The 9579-nt window shown below is 44.6% G+C and overlaps 1 protein-coding gene across 7 annotated transcripts in view; it reads right to left on the reverse strand.

Moving 5' to 3' along the window:
- Positions 1 to 8931, reverse strand: part of ZNF793 (zinc finger protein 793) — a 25659-nt gene extending 16728 nt beyond the window's left edge. For 4 of the 7 annotated variants that reach the window (XM_023229429.3, XM_023229434.2, XM_023229431.2 and 1 more), the window contains exons 1-2: positions 8264 to 8499; positions 6960 to 7097 (exon numbers count right to left, since the gene is read on the reverse strand). The gene's annotated coding sequence lies outside the window, so the exon portion shown is untranslated. Of the gene's footprint in view, positions 1 to 3926; positions 3981 to 6959; positions 7098 to 8263; positions 8500 to 8823 lie in introns of those variants that run through there. The other 3 variants (XM_023229432.2, XM_023229430.2, XM_023229433.1) reach the window with 2 other exon arrangements.
- Between the last annotated feature and the right edge of the window lie 648 nt (positions 8932 to 9579).

Below are 9579 nucleotides of genomic sequence, written 5' to 3' on the forward strand. Positions count from 1 at the left end.
CTATTTCTTTTCTTTTTTTTTTTTTTTTTTTTTTGAGGTGGAGTCTCGCTCTGTCGCCCGGACTGGAGTGCAGTGGCCGGATCTCAGCTCACTGCAAGCTCCGCCTCCCGGATTTACGCCATTCTCCTGCCTCAGCCTCCCGAGTAGCTGGGACTACAGGCGCCCGCCACCTGGCCAGGCTAGTTTTTGTATTTTTAGTAGAGACGAGGTTTCACCGTGTTAGCCAGGATGGTCTCCATCTCCTAACCTCGTGATCCGCCCGTCTCGGCCTCCCAAAGTGCTGGGATTACAGGCTTGAGCCACCGCGCCCGGCCTTATCTATTTCTTTATTTGAGATAGGCTGGAGTACAGTGGCATGATCATGGCTTGCTGCAGCCTCAAACTCCCGGGCTCAGGTGATCCTCCCACCTCAGCCTCCCGAGTAGGAGGGACTATAGAGGTGCACCAGCGCACCTGGATAATATATATATATATATATATTTTTTTTTTTAGAGACAGCGTTTCGCCGTGTTTCCCAAGCTGGTCTTGGACTCCTGGACTCAGGCAATCCACCCACCCTGGCCTCCCAAAGTGCTGGGATTATAGGTGTGAGCCTATAATCCCACACCCAACCTGTACCAGCAATTAAAAGATTGGCGGGCTGATATTGGTGAGCCACAGAATGGAACACAACGCAGGCATTAGAAATAGTAGTGGAGGCCGGACGCAGTGGCTCACACCTTGTAATCCCAGCACTTTGGGAGGCCAAGGTGGGCAGATCAATAGAGGTCAGGAATTCGAGACTAGCCTGGCCAACATAGCAAAACCCCGTCTCTACTAAAAACAGAAAAAATCAGCTGGGCGTGGTGGGAGGCACCTGTAATCCCAGCTACACAGGAGGCTGAGACAGGAGAATCGCTTGAACCCAGGAGGCAGAGGTTGCAGTGAGCTGATATTGCACCACTGCACTCCAGCCTGGGTGACAGAGTGACACTCCACCTCAGGAAAAAAAAAGAAATAGTAATGGAGTGGTGTACTCCGACTTGGAACTACATTTGTGATGTATTTTGAAGCAGGAAATACAAGTCATAACATACAATGTGAAGCATAATTCTATTTTTTAAATTATGTAAGTCTAAATCTATGAAAATATTAACAGTTGCTTTCCCTGAGGGGACTGAAAGGAATTTACATTGCATTTTTGAAGTGTTCATTTTCTAACTTTTCCAATAGCCTCATAATTATATATTTATTTAGATAATAGCAATAATAACAATAAATTTACAATAATGACCAATCAAAACAAGCATGGTCTTACATAGGAAGAACAAATAAAACTATGACACATCATAAAAACTGACAGAAATAGAAAAGAAAAAAAAAAGCCTCGCTTCTATTTATTGAGCCCTGATCTCAACTTAGGCACGGTGCAGGTTATTTCCTCAAATTGACTCATTTATTCCTCACACTGCCCTCTAAACCGAGTCCTACTCTGTTTCTAGATAAAGACATAGTACCTGAGAGAGCTGAAGAACTAGCACACAGCAGCACTGAGATATACACCTGACTAGCCTGGCTGTGGTGCTTCGGTTTATAACTTCTTAGTCTTGCTGCCTCTCAGAGACAGATTTGCCTTCTAAAAGAGCAATGCAACATTGATGATACATTGAAAAAAATGCAACTTTTTTTTTTTTTTCCTAGACATTTTCTCTCTTGTTGCCCAGACTGGAGTGCAGTGGTGCGATCTCAGCCCACTGCAGCCTCCACCTCCTGGGTTCAAGGGATTCTCCTGCCTCAGCCTCCCAAGTAGCTGGGACTACAGGCACCTCCAGCTGTAGATTACTAAAATCACCTCCAGCTACAGACACAGACTAAAATATTAAGGCAGGAAACAGTAACTGGATACATATGGTAAAACTATGATGAATATTTTCTTCAATTTCCTTCAACAACAAGGAAAAATTAGTAATTTTCCTTTTTTATTTAAAAACGGACCTTTTCCTACTGGGGATGCCCATCTGAACACAGAGCCAAGTGTGGCAGACAAAAGCAGTGCCACCTATCCTGATTAAGTAAGGAAATGTGAAAAAGTTCCCTTCCTCCCTCAGCCCCAATTCCTCCCTAAAACTGAGCAACTATGGAGAGAATCCGCGTGAAGATGAAATCAATCATTATCTTTCTTGGTAAAGAGTCAATCTTAGGCTGGGCACGGTGGCTCATGCCTGTAATCCCAGCATTTTGGGAGGCTGAGGTGGGCAGATCGCTTGAGGCCAGGAGTTCAAGACCAACCTGGCCAACATGGTAAAACCCCATCTCTACTAAAAATACAAAAATTAGCTGGGTATGGTGGTACACACCTGTAGTCCCAGCTACACAGGAGGCTGAGGAAGGAGAATTGCTTGGACCTGGGAAGTAGAGGTTACAGTGAGCTGAGATTGCACCACTGTACTCCAGTGTGGGTGACAGAGCAAGAATCCAAATTAAAGAAAAAAAAAAAAGGGTCAGTCTTGGAAAGCAGTATTGCCCTGCAGTCAGTCACTCTTCTAACAGCATGGCAGCCATCTGATGGGCACCATCTCAGCATTGTGACATGATTGTGACTTACACACCCTTATCATCAGTCCCTAACATTTGAACTCAAAAGTCATATTTTGCCATACAGATACCATCATCTGGATGCTCTCAGTCACAAACTTAAAACTAGATCATAGGCCAGGCACAGTGGCTCACGCCTGTAATCCCAGCACTTGGGAGGCTGGGGTGGGTGGATCACCTGAGGTCAGGAGTTTAAGACCAGCCTGACCAACATGGTGAAACCCCATCTCTACTAAAAATGTAAAAATTAGCCAGGTGTGGTGGCGCATGCCTTTAGTCCCAGCTACTCGGGAGGCTGAGGCAGGAGAATCACCTGAACGCGGGAGGCAGAGGTTGCAGTGAGCCAAGATCGCGCCATTGTACTCCAGCCTGGGGAAGAAGTGGGAAACCCTTGTCTCAAAAAAAAAAAAAAATTAAAAAAAACTAGATCATAGGTCTCTCATTGCCCACTCATTGTGGTTTCACAAAAGTGAACTCAGTATCTTCTCCGTCAACTTATTCTTCCTCTTAGGTTGTAGCCTCTGTCTCCTGAAGCTGTATGTTTGAAAGCTTTGTTTAGCACATTACCTCTTATTATTTTTCATAAATGTCCTAGATATTCTCAAATGTTTCATCTTCAACATAAACTGTCGAATTATTCTGTTATAATTTGGGGCAAAGAGATCCCTTCTTAAGATTTTGCTTAACATTTCACTGAATTTGTCCATTCATATAAGAAAATACTGACAATTCTGAAAATTGTTGAGCCTTCCAATCCAAGAACAAGGCTTCAGTATTTACTCAAGACTTTCTATATATCTCAAAATGTAATGTTTTATGCTTTCACATAGGTACTCCAATTTTCTTTTCATATCTGTTACTGGACAGTCGACTGTGTTTTCAGCAACCTCCACATCCCAAGTACAAATGATTCTCCTGCCTCAGCCTCCTGAGTAGCTGGGACTACAGGCTCTCGTCACCATACCAGGCTAATTTTTGTATTTTTAGTAGAGATGGGGTTTCACTGTGTTGGCCAGGCTGGTCTCGAGCTCCTGATCCACCCGCTTCAGCCTCCCAAAGTGCTGGGATTACAGGCATGAGCCACCACACCCAGCCTTCAGTTTAGAATTTTGTCCTGGTGTTTGTGTGGTTTCAGAATTTCAAACAAAATTTCCTCATGGTATGAATGCCTTGGCTTCACATGTATATGATTCAAATGGAATCCTATCAAATTCGATGAATATGAGTCAATCAAGTGGACTCATAGGGGATACATGAAATTCAGTTTAAATTCAAAAGCAGGCAAAAGTAATCCACTATATTAAACCCTAGTTACCCCTGGGGTGGCAGTAGGTATTGACCAGTAAGGATACCTTCAAGGTGTTAGAAGCGATGAATATCTTGATCTAGGCTGTGGTTACAGGATTCTGTAATATAAAAATTCACTGAGTTGTACCTTAAAGATAAGCCCACTTGACTACATGTGTATTATGCCTCAATTTTTTTACAGAATTCTTTTTTTTTGAAACAGGGTCTCACTCTGTCACCCAGGCTAGGGTGCAGTGGCACGATCATAGCTCACTACAACCTTGAACTCCTGAGCTCAAGGAATTCTTTCACCTCAGCCTCTCCAGTAGCTAGGATCACAGGTGTGAGCCACCACACCCAGCTAATTTTTTTTTTTTTTTTTGAGACAGAGTTTCACTCTTCTTGCCCAGGCTGGAATGCAGTGGTGCAATCTCGGTTCACTATAAACTCTGCCTCCTGGGTTTAACTAATTCTCCTGCCTCAGCCTCCCAAGTAGCTGGGATTATAGGTGCCCACCACCAAGCCCAGCTAATTTTTTTTTTTTTTTGTATTTTTAGTAGAGACGGAGTTTCACCATGTTGGTCAGGCTGGTCTTGAACTCCTGACCTCAGGTGATCCACTCGCCTTGGCCTCCCAAAGTGCTGGGATTACAGGCGTGAGCCAACATGGCCAGACTACCCAGCTAATTTTTAAATTTTGTGTAATGATGGAGTTTCGCTATGTTGCACAAGCTGGTCTCAAGCTTCTGGCCTCAAACAATCCTCCTACCTCAGCCTTCCAAAGCACTGAGATTACGGACGTAAGCCACTGTGCCTGGCCAAAAAGAGAATATTTAATGACCTGGAGAAATGCCTGTTATATAAATGAAATTGTCTCCATTCAAACTTAGAAATTTTGTTCAAACACAGGCTGGATGCAGTGGCTCACTACTAAAAAATACACATTAAAAATACACCTATACTAAAAATACAAATTAGCTGGGCATGGTGGTGCGTGCCTGTAATTCCAGCTACTTGAGAGGCTGAGGCAGGGGAATCGCTTGAACCTGGGAGGTGGAGGTTGTGGTGAACTGAGATCGCCCCATTGCGCTCCAGCCTGGGCAACAAGAGTGAAACTCCGTCTCAAAAAAAAAAAATTTTGTTCAAACACAGCCACATCTTGCCTCTCCCCATGGTGCTCCTCCCCTCAATGAATATCCTATTAAATTAGGGATCAAAAACAGACAAAACTAATCTGTAAGATTAGAAGCTAGGAGAATGGTTCCCTCTGGCAGAGTAGTGACTGGGAGGGGCATCATGAGGGCATGATGCTAGAACGTTGTTTTCTGATCTGAGTGCAATACCCAGGGGTATTCCCTTGTGACAATTCATTGAGCTGCATATTTATATACATTTTTGCATATATCTTATATCACAATAAAAGGTTTATGTAAAAAAATTTTTAAAAAATTATTTGCTCTGGGGCCGGGCGCGGTGGCTCAAGCCCGTAATCCCAGCACTTTGGGAGGCCGAGACGGGCAGATCACGAGGTCAGGAGATCGAGACCATCCTGGCTAACACGGTGAAACCCCGTCTCTACTAAAAAATACAAAAAACTAGCCGGGCAAGGTGGCGGGCGCCTGTAGTCCCAGCTACTCGGGAGGCTGAGGCAGGAGAATGGCGTAAACCCGGGAGGCGGAGCTTGCAGTGAGCTGAGATCTGGCCACTGCACTCCAGCCTGGGCAACAGAGCGAGACTCCCCCTCTCAACAAAAAAAAAAAAAAAAAAAATTATTTGCTCTGAAACCTGGCACTGAGCACAGTATGGGTGGTGAAGGGAATCAACGTGGAGAAAAAAATACTCAAACTCCTTACCCTGGCTTATTACTTCACCCATGCTAAGCAGCTATCTGTCTTTGATTCTGTGCAAATGAAAAATAGGGACTATCTGCTTTTAAAACTAAAACATGACCTATGTGGGTTCTGAAAGATGTTACCTGCCTTAGCATCCAGCTGCCTTTATTTCTTAAGATGCTACAGGCATTGTGCTTTTTCTGAAGGTTACATAAAGATCAAATGTAATAATGTTTTAAAGTTAAAATATTGTTTTGGCATTATACCTTTTCATTAGAGTAATGGTCAAAATCTTATTTTCTAACTCAGAAACTGAAAGTCAAATACTGCATGTTCTCACTTATAAGATAATAATGTATACACATGGACATAGAAAGCAGAATAATAGACATGAGTGACTCTGAATGGAGGGAGGCTAGGAAGCGGGTAGGGAATGAGAAATTACCAGACATTATTCAAGTGATAGTTACACTAAAAGCCCAGGCTTCCCCACTATGAAATATATCCATGTAACAAAACTGCACTTATATCCCCTACATCTATTATTTTAAATCTTATTTCCATTTTATTTGCAATCCCATCTCAGCCATTTTAATAACTATTAGTTCAATTTCAATTTCAGTGAGGAACAGTTTCTAAAAGTAGCTTTAAATTTTGTTTTGTGGTTGTTGTGGCTTTATCTGTCTCGAATTTTTTCTGCCAGGACTTTATAAGGAACTGATTAGTGGAGGTTAAATGTGGCTATGCATAAAATATATAGGACAAGGCAAAAAGACTGTCAGAATATAATAAATTCCAAATCTAGTTTCTCTTCCTTTGATAATTTATTTTTAAGCTGAGCCTAGATGAAAGTATTTTCTAAACACTCTCAGTTTGCTCTTTCAGCCAAATCTTTTACATTATCATTTTATTTTATTTTGTTTATTTGTATTTATTTATTTATTTTGAGACAGAGTCTCGTTCTGTCATCCAGGCTGGAGTGCAGTGGTACAATCTCGGTTCACTGCAATCTCCACCTCCAGGGTTCAAATGATTCTCCTGCCTCAGCCTCCAGAGTAGCTGGGACCTCAGGCGCCTGCCACCACGCATACGCCCCGCCACTATGCCCAGCTAATTTTTGTGTTTTTAGTAGAGGCAGGGTTTCACCGTGTTGACCAGGCTGGTAACTCCTGACTTCAAATGATCCACCCACCTTGGCCTCCTACAGTGCTGGGATTACAGGCATGAGCCACTGCACCCAGCCTACATTATCATTTTAGATACTTACTCAGTAAATTTGTTTTCTAACCATGGGCAAGGTCACATCCATCCGCTCTGTCACAGAGTCAGAATGGATTTCCAGAAACCAGGCTCACTCTTGGCATGCTGTCACAGATGCGTATGTCATTACCTTTGCAGAAAGAACCTTAAAGGAAACAGGAAAAAAATATGCATTAGATCACTAACAAGAACAATAGAAGCCACATCTTTTAATAACATGGTACTTTAGGTAAGTTTAGCACGGGATCCTTTCAAATTATTTTCATTATTGTGGAGAACAATAAAAAGGGTGTGGGTTCAGAAAAGAGTTTTGAGATGGGCCTTGGTGGAGAGGAACTGGCTGCTATTCAGCTAGGGAGTGTCATTTGAGTGAAATGTGTTCCCATTATGCAGGCTTGCAGCCTCAAATCTGTGATTTTCCCATCCCCAATCTCCATATTTCAGGACCCTCAACACTAACCCTTATAAGCCTCCTAATCAGACACACATAGTGTCCCCAATCACCGGCCTCCAATCTCCAACCCTCAGAGGTTTTCATAGTCACTGATACTCCCGTATGTTTAAATCTGACCAGGAGAGACTACTGGTCAGTAACTACAAAGCACACTGATCCGATCTGATTGCCAGTGAATTTACACAGCCCCCAATCGTGAACCCACACTGTTCGCCAATGATATCCCAACGACTGAGGATTAATTGTTGGTTCTCACAGTCCCACCCCCACCCACAAGTGACAGTCCGAATAACTGAGCCTTATTGAGGCGTACCTTTAAGATAAGCACACTTGACTCTATTCTCCATTCCCTGATCTACAAAAGTCCAATCGTTATTACTCTCCGATCCTCCACCGATGATATGAAGTAAGTCTCAATCACCGATGGCCCAAAACATTTCTCCAAATATTCATCACCACTGACCCCCCTCATAACTGAACCCCAAAGTTTCCACAATCACCAATTCCGGTGCCCAAACTATTACTGTCCACAGAACTTAGAACCTCCGATCACTCATCCTCTCGGGCTCAGATCATTAACCTTAAAGCTCTCTAAACCAGTGTCTGAAAAATCCCAATTGACCCCAGACCCATGAAGACCACTATAACTGACCCCATGCACCCTGAAAATCAAGACATTTCACAGAACTCGCATTTATTGATTCTCACACACTCCCAAACCATCTTCTTCAGAGACTGTCCCACTGACTCCCGCCAACCTCTGCCCGCCACCACTGAGGCCCCGCGAGGCTCAGACGCCCAATCTCTTAACCCTTCAGTCCCCTTGTCGTTGACCCTCACGGGCACCCATAACTGACCCAGTCGGCCACCGTAGTCGGCAGCTCACTATTCTCCGCCGGTCCCCAGGTTTGACCGTTTCTCAAACCGACCCTTCCCATTTATGCTGCATCCGCGCCCAGAATCTGAAATTGATCGTCCTGCCACACCGCCTCATCGCGGTATAAGGTCGTCCCATCCTGAATGGCCGGCGCGCAGACTCAATTGCGACTTTGAAGCTGTCAGCCGCCACCCGACAACCTTCCAGAGAACAGGATTCTGGGTTTCTCAAAGCTGTAATGGGAGGTATGATGGCGACGCCCGCTTGACTCCTACTGGGGGCGGCCATGTTTAAAGCTGTGCCGTACAACGGATGATTAAGCCCTTTCTTTGCCCGACCAAAAGATAAGGCTATTTTAGGACAAGGAGAAGCAAGTGTCCCTGGATCCCTAAACAGAGATGTCGTCTCTGCTCTTAACTCAGCATCTCAGATGCCAAAACCTCCCGTGACTAACATGGTGGCGCCCAGACATCAACGCTGAGCTTTCTTTGTTTCCAGCAGCCTGATAAGATGGCCGCGAACAGTTTTACCGCTTCTTACGTGCAGTGGGTGCAGCCTCTCCTAGGAGGAGTTCCCTATGGCAATGTGAAACTTTTTCTGAGCCAGCTCTGGGAGTTACAGAGCAGCGAAGAGACTCGCTCTTCTTTTAGGGAGACAGAGACAGCCTAAGGGCGGGGGGCGTGACTTCACGGAAAGGGCGGAGCCGCAAGGAAAGGGCTGGGCTGCCGCAGGGGGAAGATATCTGAGTTCTTAGCGCATAATGGAAAGGAAATGTTGAAAGCAAGGTTTTTACCTAAGGAGGCTTGCCCGATAAGCCGACCTGAGGGAAGAATATGAGTGCAAGAAGTTTATTTGGTAGGTAGGGGATGGCGAAGTGAGACGGGAGCGATGGGAACGACTATACAGTGCGTCGGTGAGTCGATTAGCTCTGTGATCAGTGAGGGCTCAGCTTGGGAACTCTGTGGGATTGTGTAGAAACCACTTCCAAGTTGTCACAACCCCCAGGCCGATGAAGCTGACATATGTCTATACCATCTCTCTTCCCCATTGTTTTAGAGCCACTCCAGAGGTGTTAAAGCTCCAGCACTTCCAGCCTGCCTCCTGGGAAGGTCTTAGGCCAAGTCTATAGGTGCCTGCAGTAAGAAGCCAGTGGTCTGCATATGATTGCCCAGGGGTAGTGGCTGGGTACCAACAGCATTCACTACAGGCCTGCCTTGGATACCGCCTAACGCACTGCTCTGCATATCACAGGTATTGGAACATCTCTAGAAAAGATTGCCTTGTCTTATGAAAATG

The sequence above is a fragment of the Piliocolobus tephrosceles genome, chromosome 21 (genome assembly GCF_002776525.5).
Source record: "Piliocolobus tephrosceles isolate RC106 chromosome 21, ASM277652v3, whole genome shotgun sequence".
Lineage (NCBI taxonomy): Eukaryota > Metazoa > Chordata > Mammalia > Primates > Cercopithecidae > Piliocolobus > Piliocolobus tephrosceles.